Consider the following 13,656-nt stretch of genomic DNA (forward strand, 5'->3'; position numbering starts at 1 on the left):
AAGAGGAGAAAAGACACAGACACACAGGGAGAAAACTATGTGGACAAAGAGGCAGAGATGAGTAATGTACGTACAAGCCAAGGGATGCCAAGGATTGCTGGAGTCACCAGAAGCTGGGAGTGAGGCAGGGGAGGGATTCTATCCTAGGGCCTTCAGAGGAAACACGGCCCTGCCAACATCTTGATTTCGAACTTTGGGCCTCCAGTACTGAGAGAAAATTAATTTCTATTGTGTTAGGCTGTGGCAGCCTCAGGAAATGAATGTACCCCTCCTGATCTGGCCTCTCGTGACCACTCAGAGACCTGGCCCTCTGTGCAGGCTGTTTTATGGAGACCTTTAGATTTGGACTTAAAAATGACCATCACAAATTTTGTTTTTTTTTTCTTTGCGGCACGCAGACCTCTCACTGTTGTGGCCTCTCCCGTTGCAGAGCACAGGCTCCGGACGCGCAGGCTCAGCGGCCATGGCTCACGGGCCCAGCCGCTCCGCGGCATGTGGGATCTTCCCGTACCGGGGCACGAACCCATGTCCTCTGCATCGGCAGGCGGACTCTCAACCACTGCGCCACCAGGGAAGCCCTAAAAATGACCATCACAAATTTTAAATCAATGACTGAGTAAAGTGGGAGCCAGACTTTCAGCTGGTTGATGGTCCTTCCTCAAAGCACTGTTCGGGGTGGGGCAGGGAGCAGGGCTGAGGCTTCCCAGTGCAGGCAGAACAAGCTGGTCTGGCTGCTGTTCTAGAGATCCAGCCATGTTGTCGTGTGTATCGGTAGTTCATCACTTACTATTGCTGAGTAGTACTCCACTGTGTGGATGGACCACCGTCTGTTCATCCATTCACTAACATTTCCAGCTTTGGGCTATTACAAAGAAAGTTGCTAAAAACATTAGTGTACATGTTTTTGTGTGAACTTTCATTTCTCTTGGGTCAATTCTTAGGAATGAAATGGCTGGATCCAACGGGGCAGGTGTATGTTTATTTTAGAAATTGTCAAACTGTTTTCCAAAGTGGTTGACTCATTTTACATTGTCACAAACAATATATGAGTTCCAACTGCTCAACATCCTTGACAGAACTTACGTGGTCCATCCTTTTAATTTTGGCCATTCTCGTGTGTGGGGGGTAGTATCTCAATGTGGTATTGATTTATATTTCTCTGATAACTGAAGATTTTGAACATCTTTTCACATGCTTGTTATCTATCCATATAGTTTTGACCAAGTGTCATTCAAATCTTTTGCCCAATTCTTAATGGGGTTCTTTATTTTCTTATTGTTGCAAGAATTATTTCTGTATTCTGGATACAAGCTCTTCATTGGTTATAAGCATTGCCAATATTTTCTCCCAAATTGTGTCTTGTTTCTTTAGTTGCTTAATACTGCCTTTGAAAGATCAGAATTGTAGTTTTGATTTCCGAAAAATTATAATTTTTTCTTTTCCTCTTTGTGGCAAAAATTACATAAAATAAAAGTCATGATTTTAACCATTTTAAAGTGTATAGTTCAGTGGCATTAAGTACATTCACATTGTTGTACAATCACCACCATCCATCTCCAGAACTTTTTACTCATCTGAGACTGAAATTCTATACCCGTAAATACTAATTCCCAGTTCTCCTCTCCCACCAGCCCCTGGTAGCCGTCATTCTATTTTATTTTTTGGCTGTGCCATGAAGCTTACAGGATCTTAGTTCCCCAACCAGGGATCAATCCCGGGCCCCCTGCAGTGGAAGCTTGGAGTTCTAACCACTGGACAGCCAGGGAATTTCCTCAGCATTCTATATTCTTTGTCTATGAATTTGACTATTCTATGGAGCTCATATAAGTGAATCATACATTATTTGTCTTTTTGTGTCTGGCTTATTTCATTTAGCATAATGTCTTCAAAGTTCATTCATGCTGAAGCAGCTGTCAGAATTTCCTTCCATTTAGAGGCTGACTAATATTCCACTGTATGTATATACCACGTTTTGTTTATCCATTCATCCACCAATAGACTTTTGGATTGTTTCCACCTTTTGGCTATTGTGAATGATACTGCTGCTGTGACTATTGATGTCAAAATATCTGTTCTATATTTGCTTTCAATTCTTTTGGGATTATACCCAGAAGTGGAAAACTGGATCATATGGTAATTCGGTTTAATTTTTAAATATTGTTTTACATTCCTGTTTTAAATACTATTTAATTTTTAAAATACTGTTTTACATTCCCACCAAATATTAACAGACATAAAGAGAGAAATTGGCAGCAACACAATAATAGTAGGGGATTTTAACACCCCACTTACATCACTGGAAAGGTTATCCAGATAGAAAATTAATAAGGAAACACTGGCCTTAAATGACACACTAGATCAAATGTGTGTCACACACTAGGACTCCATATATATATATGGAACTTTCCATCCAAAAGCAGCAGAATACACATTTTTTCCAAGTGTGCAGAAAATTCTCCAGGATAGATTACATGTTAGGCCACAAAACAAGTCCCAGTAAATTTAAGAAAACTGAAATCATGTCAGGCATCTTTTCTGACCACAACACTGTGAGATTAGAAAGCAACTACAAGAAAAAAAAAACTGCAGAAAAACACAAACACATGGAGGCTAAACAATATGTTACTAAACAACCAATGGGTCACTGAGGAAATCAAAGAAGAAATTTTAAAATACCTGACAAATAAAAATGAAAACACAGTGATCCAAATCTACAGGATGCAGGAAAAACAGTTCTAAGAGGGGAGTTTATAGAGATAAAAGCCTATCTCAGGAAACAAGAAAAAGTCAAATAAACAATCTAAATTTACATGTGAAGGAACTAGAAAAAGAAGAACAAACAAAACCCAAAGTTAGAAGACGGAAAGAAATTGTAAAGATCAGAGCAGAAATAAATGAAATAGAGACCAAAAAAGCAATAGAAAAGGTCAATGAAATTAAGAGCTTGATTTTGAAAATATAAGCAAAATCAATAAAACTTTAGCCAGACTCATGAAGAAAAGAAGAGAGAGGGCCCAAATCAATAAAATCAGAGATGAAAAAGAAGCTATAACTGACACCACAGAAATACAAAGGATCATAAGATTACTACAAACAATTATACCTCAATAAAATGGACAACCTAGAAGACATGGGTAAACTCCTAGAAATGTAAAATCTCCCAAAACTGAACAAGGAAGAAACAGAAAACATCAACAGATCAATTACCAGTAATGAAATTGAATCAGTAATAATAATAATAATAATAAAAACTCCAACAAACAAAAGTGTAGGACCAGATGCCTTCACAGGTGAATTCTACCAAACATTTAGAGAAGAGTTAACACCTATCCTTCTCAAAATATTCTGAAAAATTGCAGAGGAAGGAATGCTTCCGAACTCATTCTATGAGGTTGACATCATCCTAATACCCAAACCAGATTAAGATATCACACAAAAAAAGAAAATTACAGGCCAATATCACTGATGAACATAGATGCAAAAATCCTCAACAAAAAAATAGTAAGCCAGGGCTTCCCTGGTGGTGCAGTGGTTGAGAACCTGCTTGTTAATGCAGGGGACACAGGTTCGAGCCCTGGTCTGGGAAGATCACACATGCTGCAGAGCAACTAGGCCCGTGAGCCACAACTACTGAGCCTGCGCGTCTGGAGCCTGTGCTCCGCAGCAAGAGAGACCGCGATAGTGAGAGGCCCATGCACCACGATGAAGAGTGGCCCCCGCTTGCCACAACTAGAGAAAGCCCTCGCACAGAAACGAAGACCCAACACAGCAAAAATAAATAAATTAATTAATAAACTCCTACCCCCAACATCTTCAAATATATATATATAGTAAACCAAATTCAACGATATGTTAAAAGGATCATACACAATGATCAAGTGGGATTTATCCCAGGGATGCAAGTTTGGTTCAATATCTACAAATCAATCAATGTAATACACGATATTAACAAACTGAAGAATAAAAATCATATGATCATCTCAATAGATGAAGAAAAAGCTTTTGACAAAATTCAACATCCATTTATAATAAAAATTCTCCATGAAGTGAGTATAGAGAGAATATACCTCAACATAATAAAAGCCATATATGATAAGCCCACAGCTAACAACATACTCAATGGTAAAAAGCTGAAAGCACTAAGATCAAGAACAAGACAAGGATGTCCATTCTCGCTACTTTTATTCTACATAGTATTGGAAGTCCTAGCCACAGCAACCAGACAAGAAAAAGAAATAAAAGAAATCCAAGTTGGAAAGGAAGAAGCAAAAACTGTCACCGTTTGCAGATGACGTAATACTCTACATAGAAAATCCTAAAGATGCAAACCAAAAAACTGCTGGAGCTAATCAATGAATTAGGTAAAGTTGCAGGATACAAAATTAATATACAGAAATCTGTTGCATTTCTATACACTAATAACAAACTATCCAAAAAATAAATTAAGAAAACAATCCTATTTACCATCACATCAAAAAGAATAAAATAACTAGGAATAAATCTAACTAAGGCTATAAAAGACCTGTACTCAAAAAACTATGACACTGATGAAAGACATTGAAGATGACAAAAACAGATGGAAAGATACACTGTGTTCATGGATTGGAAGAAATTATATTGTTAAAATGACCATACTACCCAAGGCTATCTACAGATTCAATACAATCCCTATCAAAATACCAATAGCATTTTTCATAGAACTAAAACAAATAATTCTAAAATTTGTATAAAAACGCAAAAGACCCTGAATAACCAAAGCAATCTTGAGTAAGACGAACAGAGCTGGAGGTATCACACTTCCTGACTTCAGGCTATACTACAAAGCTGCAGTAATAAAAACTGTATGGTACTGGCCACAAAAACAGATACATAGATCAATGGAACAGAATAAAGAGCCCAGAAAAAACCCACACATTTATGATCAATTAATCTACAACAAAGGAAGCAAGAATATACAATGGGGAAAAGACAGTCTCTTCAATGAGTGGTGCTTGGAATATTGGACAGCTACATGTGAAAGAATGAAATTAGGGGCTTCTCTGGTGGTACAGTGGTTAAGAATTTGCCTGCCAATGCAGGGGACAGGGGTTCGAGCCCTGGTCCAGGAAGATCCCACATGCTGCGGAGCACCACAACAACTGAGCCTGTGCTCTAGAGCCTGCGAGCCACAACTGCTGAGCCCACATGCCACAGCTACAGAAGCCTGCACTCCTAGAGCCCATGCTCCGCAACAAGAGAAGCCACTGTAATGAGAAGCCTGCGCACCGCAATGAAGAGTAGCCCCCGCTCGCTGTAACTAGAGAAAAGTCCGTGTGCAGCTACCAAGACCCAACACAGCCAAAAATAATAATAATAATTAATAAAGAATGAAATTAGAACATTTTCTTATGCCATATACAAAAGTAAACTCAAAATAGATTAAAGACCTAAATTTAAGACTGGAAGCCACAAAATTCCTAGAAGAAAACACAGACAGGACACTCTTTGACTTAAATCATAGCAATACTTTTTTGGATCTGTCTCCTAAGGCAAAAGAAACAAAAGCAAAAATAGACAAATGAGACCTAATTAAACTTAAAAGCTTTTGCACAGCAAAAGAAACCATTGACAAAATGAAATGACAACCTACTGCATGAGAGAAAATATTTGCAAATGATATGACTGATAAGGGGTTAGTATCCAAAATATACAAACAGCTCGTAAAACTCAATATCAAAAAAAAAAGACCCAAGCAAAACATGGGCAGCTGACCTGAATAGACATTTTTCCACAGAAGACATACAGATGGCCCCAACAGGAACACAAAAAGATGCTCAAGATGGCTAATCATCAGAGAAATGCAAAGCCAAGCCCACAATGAGATATCACCTCATACCTGTCAGAATGGCTAACATCAAAAAGAACACAAATAACAAATGTTGGAGAGGATGTGAAGAAAAGGGAACCCTTGTACACCATTGGTGGAATGTAAATTTGTGCAGCCACTATGAAAAACAGTGTGGAGGTTTCTCAAAAAACTAAAAATATAACTACCATATGACCCAGCAATTCCACTGCTGGGTATATATCCAAAGAAGACACAAACACTAATTCAAAAAGATACATGCACCCCAATGTTCATAGTAGCACTATTTACAATAGCTAAGACATGGAAGCAACCTAAATGTCCATCAATAGATGAATGGATAAAGAAGATGTGGTGTATATATACAATGGAATATACTCAGCCATTAAAAAGAATGAAAGTTTGCCATTTGCAATAACATGGATGGACCTGGAGGGTATTATGCTTAGTGAAGTAAGTTAGACAGAGATAGACAAATACTGTATGCTATCACTTATATGTAGAATCTAAAAAATAAAACAAGTGAATGAATATAATGAAACAGAAAGATAGTCACAGATATAGAGAATAAACTAGTGGTTACCACTGGGGGGAGGGAAGGGGGAGGGGCAAGATAGGGGTAGGCAATTAAGAGGCACAAACTAATACGTATAAAATAAAATAAACTACAAGGATATATTGTATCACAGGGAATATAGCAATATTTTATAGTAATTTAAATGGAGTATAATCTGTAAAAATTTTGAATCACTACATTGTACACCTGAAACCAATATAATATCGTAAATCAACTATACCCCAATAAGAAAAAAAGAAATGCAACTGATTTTTGGGTGTTGATTGCGTCCTGCAAAGTTGTGTTCTGAAACTTCGATAAAATGGTTTATTAGTTCTAACAGTTTTTTACGGAATCTTCAGGGTTTTCTACATATGAGATCATGTCATCTGACAAAAAAGATAATTTTATTTCTTCCTTTTCAATTTGGATAACTTTGATTTATTTTTCATGCCTAATTGCTTTGGCTAGAACTTCCAATACTATGTCGATAAAAGTGGCAAAAGCAGACATCCTTGTCTTATTCCTATTAGTAGAGGAAAAGTTTCAGTCTCTCACCATTGAGTATGATGTGAGCTGTGGGTTTTTCATACATGGTCTTTATTATATTAATGTAGTTTCCTTCTATTCTTGGTTTGTTGAGTGTTTTTATAACAAAAGTGTGTTGAATTTCATCAAATGCTTTTTTTTTCTACATCATTTGAGGCAATCATGGTTTTTTTTCGTTCAGTTTGTTAATATGGGGTTTCCCTGGTGGTGCAGTGGTTGAGAATCTGCCTGCCAGTGCAGGGGACATGGGTTCGAGCCCTGGTCCAGGAGGATCCCACATGCCGCAGAGTAGCTGGGCCCATGCACCACAACTGCTGGGCCTGCGCTCCGGGAACTGTGAGCCACAACTCCTGAAACCCAGGTGCCTAGAGCCCGTGCTCTGCAGCAAGAGGGGCCACTGTGATGGGAGGCCCAGGCACCGCAATGAAGAGTGGTCCCCACTCGCTGCAGCTGGAGAGGGCCCGAGCACAGCAACAAAGACCCAATGCAGCCAAAAATAAATAAATAAAATAAATAAATTTTAAAAGAAATTTGTTAATGTGATATATTACATTGATATTTTTGTATGTTGAACTATCCTTGTATTCCAGGAGTAAATCCTGCTTGGTCATGGTGTTTAATCTTTTAATGTGCTGTTGAAATCAATTTGGTAGTATATTGTTGAGAATTTTTGCATCAATGTTCATAAGAGATATTGGTGTGTAGTGTTCTTTTTTTCTATAGTGTCTTTGTCTGGCTTTGGTATCAGGGTAATATAATTTTTTTTTATGTTGATGCCTTTTATGTTCACTCTAAGAAATTTTTGCTCAATTTAAGATCACTAAGGCATTCTCTTTTGTTTCCTTCTAGAAACTACATTGTTTTAAGAGTTAAACTTTTTGTATGAAAAGTTTTCCCATTTCTAATCCCTAGTGAACTACCTTGGCATCTTTTTTTTTTTTTTTTTTGGCCATGCCCTTCAGCATGTGGGATCTTAGTTCCCCCACTGGGGATCAAACCCGCACCCCCTGCAGTGGAAGCACGGAGTCTCATACACTGGACCATCAGGGAAGTCCCATTGGCATCTTTTTCAAAAAAAAAAAAAAAAAAATCAAGGAGCCAAAACATGTGTGGGGTTATTTCTGGACTCTATTTTGGCCAACTGGTCTATTTCTCTATCCCACAGTTTTGCATCCTCAGTGTTACAGGTATTTGGGACTGGATCATTCTTTGTGGCAAGGACTGTCCTGTGCATTGTCAGATATTTAACAGTATCCCTGCCCTTAACTCACCAGATGCCAGGAGCACATCCCCACCCCACCCCCCCTCAGTCTTGACAACCAGAAAAACTGCCCTGGGTGAGAACTTCTGGTGTATGCCTATACCAGTACTACCTGTCTTTTTTTTTTTTTTTTTTTTGGCTGCACCGCGCAGCATGCAAGATCTTAGTTCCCCGACCAGGGATCGAACCCGTGCCTCCTGCAGTGGAAGCGCTGAATCTTAACCACTGGACCGCCAGGGAAGTCTCCCAGTCCCACCTGTCTTGATTACCATAACTTTATATATAGTAAGCCTCAGCAAGGCTCAGGGCCTCTGAGCCTTTGAATGATGCTACTCAACCCTTGTCCAGGGAAATGGGCCAGTGTATGTGGGGAACACAACAGGGTTCAGAAAAGCCATTGAGATTAAAGGAAAAAAAAAAAAAACGTAAGAAAATCCAGGTGGCCATCTTGAGAACCTGGAATCCAGGACATGGTGCTTTCAGGCGACAGAAAACTAGGCAGGTGATTAAAAAGATCAGGGTGGGGCTGCCCAGGACTCCAGGTGACAGGAAGATAAAGCAAGTTGCCCAGCGATACCAATAGTCAGGTCTCACTTAGATTAAAAAATAAAAAGAGAGAGAGTTAGTCTGTGCCAGAATTTCTCAGCCTTGGCACTGTTGACATTTTGGGCTGAATCCTCCTATAGATTGTAGAGTGTTGAGCAGATTCCCTGGCCTCCACTCACTAGAGATCAATAACACCTCCTCCCCCCACCCCCGCTCCCGGCCGCCCAGTTGTGACAACCAAAGATGTCTCCAGATGTTGCCAGTGTCTGGGGGGAGCACAGAATCATCTCTGGTTAAGCATGACTATTCTATGCTCACAAAGAGTCAAGATGATATATGTAAGATTTCCTTTCCCATATTGTATATTAGATTTTTAAAGTGATTAATTTTTATAACCAGAAGAATATTTTGAAATGGTTCACATTTCTTGAGCACACACTATGTGCCAAGCAGTTTACTCATGTTAGAATATTGCTGTTTATTTAGCAATGACTCAGTAGTAAGCACATTTTTTTGGTAATTATTTTATTGATTTTTTTTTAATCAATAGACTATATTTTAGAGCAGCTTTAGGTTTAAGAAAAATTGAGCAGAAAGTTCAGAGAGCTTCCATACATCCCTCTCTCCCCCAGTTTCCCCTATATTTAACTTTTTTTTTTTTTGGCCGTGCCGCACGGCTTGTGGGGTATTACTTCCCCGACCAGTGATTGAACCTGGGCCCTTGGCAGTGACAGTGAGGAATCCTAACCACTGGACCGCCAGGGAATTCCCTATTTAACTTTCATCAGAACAACTGATTGTGCCAATGTTACAATTGCTGAGTGAATATTGATACATTATTATTAACTCTGAAGTCCACAGTTTACATTAGAGTTGACTCTGTGTTTTGCATTTCATGGGTTTGATAAAAGCATCATGTCCTCTCTCCATCATTACAGTATCAGACAGAATAGTTTTACTGCACTAAAAATCCTCTGTGTTCCACCTATATTGGACTTGCCTTTAGTCTCTTCATTAGGTTCTATCCATTTTTGTTTGCTTATTCTTTTTGATTTTCTCTAGACGATCGTATCATCTGGTCTCAGTTCTTTTTCTTCTCTTATTGCATTAATCAGCACTTCTGCATCAGTATTAAATATTAGCCATGACTGTTAGCAGCCATACCTTGTTCTGGAATATGTTACCTCTTCTGTTTCACCATCCAACACAATGCACGTTTCCTTTCTAATGACAACCTTTGATCAGACTAATTTCTTCCTATTCCCCATTTACTAAAAACTTTTTCAAGGATTAGAAGTGGTTGCTGAATGTTACCAAATGTTTTTCCAGCACGGTGAGATGATCATTTGATATTTTTCTCCTTTCATCTCTTCATTGAGTAAATGAGGTTTTCTGAGGCTGAATTTTTCTTGCCTCCTTGGAATAATACCTTGCACGCCCCTGGTATGTTGTCCTTTAAAAAGCAGCTGAACTCAATTTGCTAATATTTTATTTAGCATTTTTGCATGCACCCAGGCTCCTGACCCCTTCCTGGCATCTCCATAGCCTGCAGCTGAGCTGAGTCCCACAGGGTACATGGGAGGAGGTACATTGTACATGCTCGGAACATCTGCATGAGTTCCACCCGATGACTTCAAGCCAGCAGGTCCCTAGCCTCCCTCCCAGCGACCCTGATGCACCCTGGCGCCCTAGGAAGCAACCTAGCCTTCTGCCTCTCCTCACCATCTACACCCCCACTCCTGTTGACTTGTTCTCCTAAATGGGGGAAGGGACAGGCCACACAGCTCCCTGCCCCCCAACACACACCCCAGGGCTGAAGGCGTGTCTCAGTCTCCCCTGCTGATCTTGGCATCTGCAGCTGAGGCCAAGACAGAGGCCCCAAATTCTTATTTGTTCTGGTGCGGTGGGAGAGTTGTCAAGGAGCCAGACTGAGCGGAAGACAGGACCTGGGACAGGAAGCAGGTAAGTTTCCACTGGCGTGGTCACACCTACCTCTTCGTCAGGTCCACTACTTGTGTTACCTTCAGGTTCAGCTGGTTTCAGGTACACCTGGGGCACAACAGTGCAAGGATGGAGGATCCACCCTTAATTCTGTCCTCCCCAGGGCCAGGTTTCAGATTGGGTCTGGGACCTGGGATGCCCGCTAAACCAGAAACTCCTCAGGAGGCAGCTCACCTCACAGGTCACCACCCACCAGTATAGAATCCTGATGAAATTTGCTGTGCAGTCTGCTGCCGCTCTCTGGGTCATCCACATCACTTCCTCCAAATCCTGACCTGACAATGAGTCACTCAAGGAACAGGTCAAACTCACAGTAGCCCAGCAACACAGAGCCCCTACATAATGAAAAAAGAAAAAAGATCTAAAGAGGGAAAGATTTCCTTTTCCTTTTAAAAAAAACTGAATACTGGATCACATTATTCACATTACCATGAAATCTACTTTTTTCCTTTAAGAGTAAATCATAGGGGCTTCCCTGGTGGCACAGCGGTTAAGAATCTGCCTGCCAATGCAGGGGACACAGGATTGAGCTCTGGCCCGGGAAGATCCCACATGCCGCGGAGCAACTAAGTCTGTGCGCCACAACTACTGAGCCTGAGCTCTGGAGCCCGCGAGCCACAACTACTGAAGCCCGCATGCCCTAGAGCCTGTGCTCTGCAACAAGAGAAGCCACTGCAATGAGATGCCAACGCACCACAATGGACAGTAGCCCCCACTCGTCGCAACTAGAGAAAGCCCGTGTGCAGCAACGAAGACCCAATGCAGGCAAAAATAAATAAATAAAAATAATAGGGCTTCCCTGGTGGCGCAGTGGTTGAGAGTCCGCCTGCCAATGCAAGGGACACGGGTTCGTGCCCTGGTCGGGGAGGATCCCACATGCCGCGGAGCGGCTGGGCCCGTGAGCCATGGCCGCTGAGCCTGCGCGTCTGGAGCCTGTGCTCCGCAACGGGAGAGGCCGCAACAGTGAGAGGCCCGCGTACTACAAAATAATAATAATAATAAATTAGTTTTTTTAAAAAAGAGTAAATCAGGCTTCCCTGGTGGCGCAGTGGTTGAGAGTCCGCCTGCCGATGCAGGGGACACGGGTTCGTGCCCCAGTCCGGGAAGATCCCACATGCCACGGAGCGGCTGGGCCCAAGTCATGGCCGCTGAGCCTGCGCGTCCGGAGCCTGTGCTCCGCAACGGGAGAGGCCACAACAGTGAGAGGCCCACGTACCGAAAAAAGAAATAATAATAAAAAATATAAAAAAAGAGTAAATCATAGAAATGTTTCCTGAGCAGTAATTGTAAATCTTATTCATCTTTTGATTTATAAAACTTGGGCTTTTTTGGTTACCTTTTATCACACATATTAGAGAGCCAGATTGTTCTGGAAGCCTTGTTACAACAATTTATAGCCCCTCACAGTTACCATGTTTGATGAAATCAAGAAAAACACAATCAGGGGAGAAATATGAACTTCTCTCTCACCCACTCCCAGCACCCATTGGTCCCCTGATCCCTGTCATTCAGACTCTGAACCAGCCCCTCTGTCTCTCCTCCCAGCACTCTGGCCTTTACCCTGCCCTCCCCCCCACTCCGGAGGGATTTAACACCTACTTCTCTCCCCAACTCACACACCCTCCATAGATCTTTATTGCCTTGGAACAAAATCTGTCCAACACCCTGCTCTCCCTCCTTCCTCCCCTATTCATCCCGGCCCACAGAGAGATGGGGAGGACTCTGAATGTAAGGCCAGGGTAGGGTTCAAATCCTGACTTTGCTGTTCACTAGCTAAAGTGACTGGGCAGCTCAGTTTTCCAGAAGCTTCAGTTTTCTGGTGCATAAAAATGGGCGCATGTTCGAAGGGCAGTGTAAAAGCACTGCCCTTGACCAGAGGCATTGCCAGGGTGACCACAGGGTCTGAGGGGACCCCAGCCCAGGGTTGTTGGTAAGGACCCATGTTTGATGTAGGGAAAGAGGCACCAGATTGGCCATTATCGGGGCAAAGTGAAAACACACCCGAGGTGTGCAAGGACAGCAGGGAGCCCACAGATTACATCTATCAGGGAGAAGGGTCAACCCCAGAAAGCAAACAGTGACTTTGTGTCCTCGAGGGGCCTGGTCACATGTTAACACCTGATCCCCACCCCAGCCCATTCGGTCGTTGAAATCCACACGAAGGTGCAGCATATTTGCTGAATTCAGCCCTTGTTCAAACATTTGTTTTCAAGACAAGACGCCTGCGGAGGCCTCATGCCCTTTAGCCAGGGTCGGAGCCCACAGCCGAGCTGGAGGAGGAGCGAGGCACAGGGCCGGGGCTTCACGAGGCTGCACGTGGCTGGACCCATGGGCTTCTCTCCAGGCCTGAGTCTTAGGGCCAGTAGTCCTGTGGTGGGTGAACACGCACCATTCAGAGCCACAGACTCAGGATCTAGAGCCCTGGCCATAAAAAGGAATGAAGTACTGATAGACACTACAACATGGATGAACCTTTAAACGTCATGCTCAGTGAAAGAGGCCAATCACAAAAAACACAGGGTGTGTGATTCCATTCATAAGAAATGTCCAGAACAGGCAAATCTATACAAACAGAAAGCAGATTGGTGGTTGCCAGGGGCTGCAGAAGTGGGTACAGGGAGAGACTCCTAATGGGGCCTGGGTTTCTTTTGGGGTTGTGAAAATATTCTGGAATTAGATAGAGGTGAGGGTTGCACAACATCATGAATGTATTAAATGTCACTGAATTTTCTAGTGCAATTGGTGAATTTGATGTCATGTGAATTTCACCTCAATAAACAAAAATACACAAAATAATTTGATTAAAAAAAAAGAATCACAGGGACTTCCCTGGTGGTCCAGTGGCTAAGGCTCCATGCTCCCAATGCAAGGGGCCCAGGTTCAACCCCTGGTCAGGGA

Source organism: Stenella coeruleoalba (assembly GCF_951394435.1).
Source record: "Stenella coeruleoalba genome assembly, chromosome: 3".
NCBI classification, from domain to species: Eukaryota; Metazoa; Chordata; class Mammalia; order Artiodactyla; family Delphinidae; genus Stenella; species Stenella coeruleoalba.